Source organism: Pteronotus mesoamericanus, unplaced genomic scaffold (assembly GCF_021234165.1).
Source record: "Pteronotus mesoamericanus isolate MK-2021 breed Mesoamerican mustached bat unplaced genomic scaffold, CSHL_Meso_final contig_55, whole genome shotgun sequence".
In the NCBI taxonomy this organism is placed as follows: Eukaryota; Metazoa; Chordata; class Mammalia; order Chiroptera; family Mormoopidae; genus Pteronotus; species Pteronotus mesoamericanus.
Window position 1 is genome coordinate 8,641,253 of NW_026555198.1, and position 10,039 is coordinate 8,651,291.

Here is a 10,039-nt window from a genome sequence, read left to right on the forward strand (position 1 = left end):
GGCTGCAGTGAGATCTTCCAGTGAGCCGGCCCACTTGCCCCGGAGGACCCGACACAGCTCCCTTCAGTGTGGCTTAGAAAGGAATGGCTGCTTTCCTCTAGGGGCCTCCAAAACGTCACACAAGGATTGTGCACAGTCCCATTCATGCGTCACAGCCATTCCAACTGCCATTCCTTCCTGATTTTCTTCTTATCCATGAAGCGCAAAGCACGTGAGTTTTTTAAAAATACAACCTTGGGTCATTACATTTGAGTTTGATTCCTTCCCTGTTCACAAAATGTGCCCTGTAGGATTTATTACAATTAAGACTTAGGCCTTCTTTGTAGTCTATTTAGTAGATAATCAGTTTTTATGTATGTACTATGAATTATCTAATCCAGTAAATGAAAGAAATTATAACAAATTAGAGTAACCCACTTTTTGTTTTTAAAAATAAAATGCACTACTCACTGGAAGCCAATAGTGGGAGATAGCTGACATACTTAAATATCCAAATCAATAATTATTTATGAAAAAATAAATAAATAAAATACAAATGTCCATAAAGATATGAGCTATAGACAGAAAAAAATCTGTAAAATGCCACAGTGAGAAGATTTACTCATAATTTAGCCCATTTTATTTCAGTAATTTTAGTTTCCAACATAATCACAACCATTTAAGTTATAAAACAACACGATTAAAGCATTCAGTGTAAAGAATACACTATTACTTGAGAAATAAATTACAAAAGCATAATTTATATATTGGACATATTTCCTCTCTGTTTTCCCAATTGTTTTTATCTTATATAAACCTCATAAAGATTTATGGACATGTTCATTTATATAGGTAAGTATGGAAAACTAGACACTGGAACATCAACATAAGCTATTTGAGTTATGTGATTGAATATGACTTTTTTCCTCCTTATTTTCCTTTTCTGTACTTTAGTTTTTGAAATGTTTTGGTGTTGTGTAATTTTAAAAATTCACAATAAATATTTTTACGTTACTAGTTAACTATACGATTTGCATATAAAATTTGTTCAGACAGCTAGTACAAATATAGTTGATAAAACAGAGACATAAGAATAATGTACATAGTAGTTGGTCTTTATTTTCAATATGACTTGATTGATATGTGGAACTGGTTCCATAAATGCAACCACAAAGAAAAACATTTTCAAAAATTAAGTTTAACACCAAAGAGTATGAGCAGTTGCCACCTATATAGTGATGAAATGACTTTTATTCCTAAACAACTAAATGATGCTGCATAAATGGTTTCAAATGGCAAAAATTCTCTCGGTGGTTCGAATTAGGATATATGCTAATTAAATTAAACTTATTAATTGTCATGTTTGAATCTTCCTTTAGGTTTATATTTTTATTAAAGTAATACATGCCTATAGTACATAAAGCATTGTTTTTTCAAGCAGCTTTTTAAAAAATATTTTATTTATTTACTTTTAGAGAGAGAGGCAGGGAGAGAGAAAGAGGGAGAGAAACATCGATGTGTGGTTGCCTCTCGTGTGCCCCATGCTGGGAACCTGGCCTGCAACCCAGGCGTGTGCCCTGACTGGAAATTGAACCAGCAGCCTTTTGGTTTCCAGGCTGGTCCTCAAACCACTGAGCCACACCAGCCAGTGTTCAAGCAGCTTTAATTGAGACATGAAGAAATACATTTTACATCATTCTGTGTGTGTGTGTGTGTGTGTGTGTGTGTGTGTGTGTACATATATATAAACCCAAATGAGTTTAAGAAAAAGATACTTATCCTTAATGTGTGCAATGCACTTTGATGTCTCTATTCTTGTTGTAAAAAATGCTGGTGGTGATCCATTAAATTGATTTCTCAGTTCAGTAAATAATTGTAACTCAATTTGAAACACACAGAATGAACATTTAGCCCTCTATTACCTACATAATCTTTTGGCCCACCTAAAGTATTTTCTTACTTTAAGTTCTCCACTCCACCCCCCACCCACCCTTTCACCTTTCTCCTAATATTGGTTAGGTCATCTAATATTTACATAATTATAGCTATGTAAATGCTACTCATGGCTAAGCCATGAATACTTGGATCATTTTTCATTTATCTGAATAGCTTTTTGTCTCCTGAAGTTAGTTACCGTCATTTTTCATTTATTAGTTTCTCATGTACTTATCTCAATTCTATTTCATAGATCTATATGGCTATCCTTATACCAGTACCAGTCTTTGCTACTGTAATTTTATATATATTTTTTGAAATCAGGAAGAATGAGGCCTCCAACTTTGCTCTTCTTTTCCAAGACTGTTGTGACTATTCTTAATCCCTTGCATTTCCACATGAATTTTAGTGTCAGTTTGTCAATTTCTGCAACAAAGGCAACTGAGATTTTGATATACAGTGTCCAGCACAAATAACGCCCATTTTTTATTACAAAATCTTTTTTAAAAATATTTTTATTTATTTATTTTTAGACAGAGGGGAAGGGAGGCAGAAAGAGAGGGAGAGAAACGTCAATGTGTCATTGTCTCTTGCACGCCCCCTACTGGGGTCTTGGCCCACAACCCAGGCGTGTGCCCTGGGTGGGAATCGAACTGGCAACCCTTTTGTTCATAAGCCGGCACTCAGTCCACTGAGCCACACCAGCCAGGGCTACAAAATCTTTTATTACAAAATCATAAGCATGTAATTCTGTAAAATAACAATATCATACTCAAGCATACCATATGGCATTTTAGGTGAAATGTTCAAATTAAAACTATAAATTATTACACCCGTATTATTACCCTACCAACCACTCTCACGCAAGTGTTACTTCTGCCATACCCTGTACAGTGTGGAAACTTTAGATCAATTTGGGGAGTATTCCCTTAACAATATTAAGTCATTCTGTACATGAGAACAGGATGTTGTCCCATTTATTTTTATTTAATATGTTATAAAACACTATAAAGTGTTTAGTGTATAAGTTTCATACATCTTTCATTAAATTTTTCTCTAAGGATTTCATTCTTTTTATGCTATTGTAAATGGAAATTATTTTCCTAATTTCATTTCTGGGTTGTTTATTGTCAGCATATAGAAATATAATTATTTTTGCTGGATAACCAAACTTTCAAAAACAATAACTTTTAAATATTCTTAGTTTGGTAAACACTAAACCTGCCAATGTGCCATCTCAAGAAAGTAACTTTTAATACATACAATAAATCAAAAGAATAAACCAGCTGCTTTTAAAAAAATATAATTATTTCTGTATATTGATCTTTAGTCCTGCAACCTTGCTAAACTGAATTGATTTAATAGTCCCAACAGATTTTTAGTGCATTCCTTATGATTAGGATTTTCTATACACAAGATTATATTATCTGCCCTTGCTGGTGTGGCTCAGTGGATTGAGCTCCAGCCTGCAAACCAAAGGGTCGTTGGTTTGATTCCCAGTCAGGGCACATGCCTGGGTTGCAGGCCAGGTGTCCAGCAGGAGGTGCACTAGATGCAAGCACACATTGATATTTCTCTCCCTCTCTTTTTCCCTCCCTTCCTTTCTCTAAAAATAAATAAGTAAAATATTTTTAAAAAAAGATTATATTATCTGCAGGTAGGGATATTTTGATTTCTTCCTTTCCAGTTTGGGTTGCTTTTATTTCATTTCCTTGCATAATTGCCCTGAGTAGAACTTCTGAAAAATATTGAATAGAAGTGGTAAAAGCAGACATTCTTGTCTTGTTCCTGATCTTAAGGGGAAAAGTTTTGGGCTTTAATACCATTTGTATGACATTAGCTATGGGTTTTTAAAAACATATATACATACTTTTTATCAAGTGAGGAAGTTCTTTTCTATTTCTAGTTTGTGGAATGTTCTTATCATGAAGGGTTGTTGAATTTTGTCAATGCTTTTTCTGCATCTCTTGAGTTTGCCTTAACTTTTTGCATTTACTAGAACCACCAGTACATTGCTGAATAGAAGTTGTGAGAATAGTCATCCTTCTCTTGTTTCTGATCATAAGGATAAAGCTTTCAGTCTCACCATTAAGTATGGTGTTTAAAAAAAATAAAATACTGTGGGCTTTTGGTAAATGCCCTTGTTGACCTTAAGTAAATAGACATCCAGATATTTTCCCAGCAAAATGGGTTTATTTGGTAACAACAAAGAATTGCAATTTGTGACATACGGTCTAATGGCGAACCACACACAAGTTCAGGAGAAACAAAGGAAGGCAATACATTTTATGGACTTGGAAGGAGCTGTTGTAAATGAATCTGTTGGAGGAAACTGAAGGTGTGAACTACAGTTGACCCTTGAACAACAGGGTTGAACTACACAGGTCCCCTTATACATTAATGTTTTTCAGTAGATACCTCCACTGTTTTTTTAAAAAGATTTTATTTATTTTTGGAGAAAGGAAAAGGGAGGGAGAAAGAGATGAAGAGAAACATCAATGTGTGGTTGCCTGTCACACACCCCACAATGGGGACCTAGCCCACAACCAAGTCATGTGCCCTGGACTGGGAATCAAACTAGCAACCCTTTGGTTCACAGGCCTGCACTCAGTCCACTCAGCCACACCAGCCAGGGCTCTATGCTGTTTTTGATCTACAATTAGGAGTCTGCAGATGCACAGGGTCAACTGTATGCATCGATCTATGCCATTTTACATAGAGGATTTGTGCATCCATAGATTTTGGTTCCCATCGGGGCTCTGGAACAAATTCCTCATGGATACTGAGGGACAATTAAGATTTGGGGAGTCAAAATTATTCTTTTTATATGGTATATTACATTGATTTTTATATGTCATTTAACACTATATTCCTGAGATAAATACCACTGGATCAAGGTATATAGTCCTTTTTATATGCTGTTGGATTTGACTTGCTAGCATTTTGTTAAGAATTTTTTGCACCTATGTTGAAAAAGAATATTGATCTGTAGGGGTTTTTTTTCTTGTGATATCTCTGTCTGGTTGTCATTTCAAGGTAATCCTGACTTCAAAGAATGATTTTGGAGATCTTTCCACCTCTTCTATATTTTGGAATAGTTGTTGGAGAATTGATACTATTTCTCCTTTCAGTGTTTTGAAGATTTCACTAGTGAGGCCATCTCTGCCTGGACTTTTCTTGTGAAAAGTGTTTAAATTTACTTATTTAGTCTCTTCACTTGTAATAGGTCTATTCAGATTTCATGTTTCTTCTTGAGGAAGTTTTGGCAGTTTGTGTCTTTCTGGCACTTTGTCTATTTCATCTAATTTATTTAATTTATTGCTGTGCAGTTGTTCATAGTATTCCCTTATACTCCTTTCATTTTTGTAAGGTCAGTAGCGGTGTACCCTCTTTAATCCTTGATTTTAGAAATTTGAGTCTTGTTTTTTTGTTGTTGTTCAGTACAGCTAGAGGTATCTACACGCACCCCCCCCCCAAACCCAATTTTTCTGATCTTTTCACAGAACCAACTTTTGGTTTTGTTGATTTTCTCTACTGTTTTTCTATTATCTGTTTTATTTATTTTCACTTTAATTTTATTACTTCCTCCCTTCTGCTTGCCTTCAGCTTAGTTATTCTTTTTTTTTTCAGTTTCCTAAAGTGTAGGACTACATTATTGATTTAAGATCTTTCTTCTTTTATAATATACGTGTTTACAGCTATTAATTTCCCTCTGAGCACTACCTTAGCTGCATCCCATAAATTTTGGTATGTTGTATTTTCTTTTATATTTATCTCAAAGTATTTCCTAATTTTCCTTGTGATTGCTTTTTGACCAATTGCTTATTTGGGAGTGTAATATTTAATTACCACATTTGCATTAATTTCCCAAATTTCCTTCTGTTATTGATTTTTAATTTCATCCCACTGTGATAAGAGAACATACTTTGTATAATTCTAGTCATTTTACAATTATTGAGATTTGTTTTATGGCTTAGCATAATGGCTTCTTGGTGAATATTCCATGAGTGCTTGAGAAGAATTTTTATTTTGTTGCTAATCATTGGAGGATTCTATATATGTCAATTAGATCAATTTGGTTGATAGTGTTGTTCCAGTTTTCTATATCATTGCTGATTTTCTGTCTACTTTTATTTTTTTAAAGGTTTTTTAAATTTATTTACTTTTTGGAGAGACGGGAAGGGAGGTAGAAAGAGAGGGAGAGAAACATCAGTGTGTGGTTGCCTCTCACACGCACCCAACTGGGGACCTGGCCTGCAACCCAGGCATGTGCCCTGACTGCGAATTGAACCAGCGACCTTTTGGTTCACAGGCTGGTGCTCAATCCACTGAGCCACACCAGCCAGGGCTGATTTTCTCTCTACTTTTAGTATCCACTACCAAAAGTGGGGTGTTCAAGTCATCAATTATTATTGTTGGAATATCTGTTTATCTATTCAATTTTGTAAGTTTTTTCCATATATATGAGGCTTTTTTGTCAGGTATATATATGTTTATAACTGTTATAGTTTTTTGATTAATCAACCCTTTTATCAATGTAAAATGCTTTAACCCTTTAAATATTTCTCAGAGGTGTCATATTTCTCTCTATCCCACTACCACTCTAAAGTAGGCCTACATCAGCTCTTGAGTAAGTGCATTTTTCTAAAATGCAAAGCTAACATACCACTCCCTTGCTTGAATACTTTCTCTCCAATAATTACTAGATAAACTCTGTTAAGCCTGAGAGAGAAAGTAATCTTCCCAAAAGCAAATTAACACGGTGACAGAAAGGAAAAGAAATCAACAGAGACAAGAGGGAAGGAGGGAGGGGGGGCGGGGAAAAGGAAGGGAAGGGGAAAGTCAAGGAACATATAGCAAGGACTCATGGACAAAACCAAAGGGAAAGAGCTGAGGGAGGGAAGAAGGGAGGGGGCAAGGGAAAGTGGTGGGGGGTAGGCAGAGACAAATGTATTTGAAAAAATAAATTAAAATAAAATTAAAAAAAAAAGACAGTGACAGAGCTTAGACTACATTCTAGGTTTTCCAACTTCTGGTTGAATACTCCCTTTACTATATGTACCACTGAACTGTGCTCTGGATTGGCTCATACAATCTTCATTTAATTCTCCTTCTTGTTTGAGAAATTGGAAAGTCAAGAATTCCACTTTTTGTATTCCCTTGAATATATAGTTCTGAAGGAAAAATGGGGTCCATCAATTACAATCAATTTTTCAAGATTTGGAAGGCAAATGTAACATATTCCAGACACATTTTGCCTGTTTTTGCTGGCAAGTGAGTTGTGAAGACTTGAAACACAAATAAAATAACATTTTTGTGTTCGTTCACCAGCTTTGCATGCCAATAAGCAATTATGGCAATACAGCAGCAGCAGTGGTTTTTCGTTTTGACTTTCAGTTTCCTGGATCACATCTCTTGAAGTGTATTTTTGAATTGAAGGATGTAGTTGTAGCCTCATAGATACTAGCGACTCTGTTGGTCAGTTCTATATTCTTCTGGGAGGTATTCCTTGAGACTTAGCCTAGAATATGTTTCTCCTTTCCCTCCAAGTAGTTTGTAAGCATCCAATTTTCTATATTAAATTCCTTCCTATATCTAAAATTCAGGTGCGTTTTCTGCTTCTTTAATGAACCCTGATTGATACAAATATCTCCCAAATTATAATTATGACCTCTTTAAAATTGGACACATGCTGTTAAATGCCACCTTTTTGCTTTATAACAAGGTATCTCTATTGCCTATATACAAGAGTGGTTCCATTCTAAGCCTTAGTGTACTTTGTCATCCACCCCCACAATGGGGTCAATACATGGCTCTCCCAGCACTCATGATGAGGGCTGGCCAAGGGGCCCCTGGCCAGAAGGAATGTGTATTGCTTTGGAAATGGATTACAACTTCCTCCTTATCTCCTTTTGGGAGTGGCTTCTTGTCCTGTGACTGCTTCTTGAGCTTTTCTTTCTGCACGTACACACTGAGATAATGTAGTTTAGAGTCATGCATAGGACACATGACTCCTTTGTCTGGGAGCCCTTATAATGAACCTCAGACCGGAGGAGGTGTGGTCTCTCTCACACCAGCCTTCTGCTGTCAGTGCACTCCCCTGTAATGTGAGTAATAAATGGCATGTCCACATCTGCTAGTCCTCAGAGTGGTTTTTTTAGAATATCACAAACACTTAAGCAGCTCTGTAGTTTGGGGCTCCCATTCTACACCCTCCCCCAACCAGGGGCTAGATTCTGCTGTAAGAAATCATCCTCTGCAGAATTAGTCAAGGAGCCAATAATCAGATCAATCTTATTTCTTTGCCTATTAGTCAAAGTGTTCATATATTCAAACCACTAAACCTTTATTGAAATAAAGGCCTTTATTAACATGAATTTGTTACTATACCATCTTCCAGTTTCTGTTTTCCCATTGGAGGAGGTGTGAGAGTCCCCAAACTCACTAAGAACAGAGCAGTTCTCTCTCTGCCGAAGTAGACTAGTACTATCATGGAAAAATTATTGGATGCTTACAAGTAAGAATACAAAGGTACTTTTTACTTCCTCAGTTGCTTTACATCTTTATAATGGTAGCTTTTGCAGAGTTAAGGCCAGTTCCATGTCAGATTTAGTCAATACACAATTTGGCAAGGCAAAGCTATATTCAAGGGACCGATAAGAGTATTCTTTCTTCTACTATTTCTCCAGAAAGTAGTCAATACTCCAACCTGTCAATTCAGGGTATTCACATTTCCAGAAATTTTCAGTGTTAGTCAAGACTCTTCATAGAAACAGAATTAACATGAGATTATATATGTGGGTTAGCAGACTGGAGGCCCATGGAAAAATCAGAGCAGTAGTTCCAATCCAAATGCTGTTAGGCTGAGAACCCAGGGAAGAGCTGATGTTGCAGTTCAAAGATTTTCTGCTGGAAGAATTCTCTCTTGGTGTGGGAGGTTAGTGTTTTGTTCTATTCATACTTTCATCTGATGAATGAGGCCCACCCACAGTATGGAGAACAATCTGCTTTACTCAAAGTTTACCCATCTAAGTGTTAATCTTATCCAAAAACACCCCACAAAAACATCCAGAATAATATTTGACCACATATCTAGGCATCATGGCCCAGATCAGTTGGCACATAAAATTAACCATCATACTATCTAAAAGAGGTTCATTCTCCTAAGAAATATATAAGGTATGGAAAAAGAGGGAAATAGAGTGTCAGAATGTTATCCTTAGATTGGTGGATACAGTAGGGGTCCATAAATTTCTCCTTTACCTCTCCCAAGGAAGTGCCTATGAACTGGAAAGTTCAGACAAATAGGTAGGCTGAAGGCCCTTAGTATTTTATAGGGTTCAAGATTTGTAAGCTTGCTCTTGAATTTCTCTTCAGATGTGGCCTAAAGTTTTGTCAAAAGGAAGAGAAGTGGCAAAAGCAAGTAAGTCCGTCTGCAAGGATTATTATATGCTTTATAATACTTTAAAAAATGGAATGCTGTCCATTTATTAAAATAATAAAGTGATAATTAGAAACATGGAAAAATAGTTCAAACAACACATTATTACATTTATAAAATAGTTCATGTTAAACCATTGCGTATTTAAACAAAAATTGAAATAACATAAAGATATGCTGATGGACATGAGGTTTCTTTTTGGAGGGATGAAAAATTCCAAGATTGTGGTGATGGCTGTACAACTCTGAGTATTCTAAAATCCATTGCATTTCACATTTTAAGTTGGTGAATTGTATGACATGTGAATTATTATCTCTCTATATATATATATATAAAACCATTCAAACAAAAAGATAACACAAAGTAAAAGCATTTTTTATAATGGTGTTGTAGAATTCTGGGCAAAATGTCCTCTCCTTTTATAAACGATTCTTGTAATTTAGGAAAGAGGTTCTTTGAACCACTATAACTTCAGGCATTTACCTCGTTTTTATTTCTGAATCTGTACATTGTTGTATAATTACTTTATGTACATTATGTAAAAAACACAAGCTTCCATTATTTTTCTGAATAATCTTAATATGACATTATTAGCAAGTTAGAGAGGATGATGATGTACATATTCTATGGATCTCCAGATTTATGGATTTGTGGGTCTCAGTTTTTGACATTTGCAAACTGGCT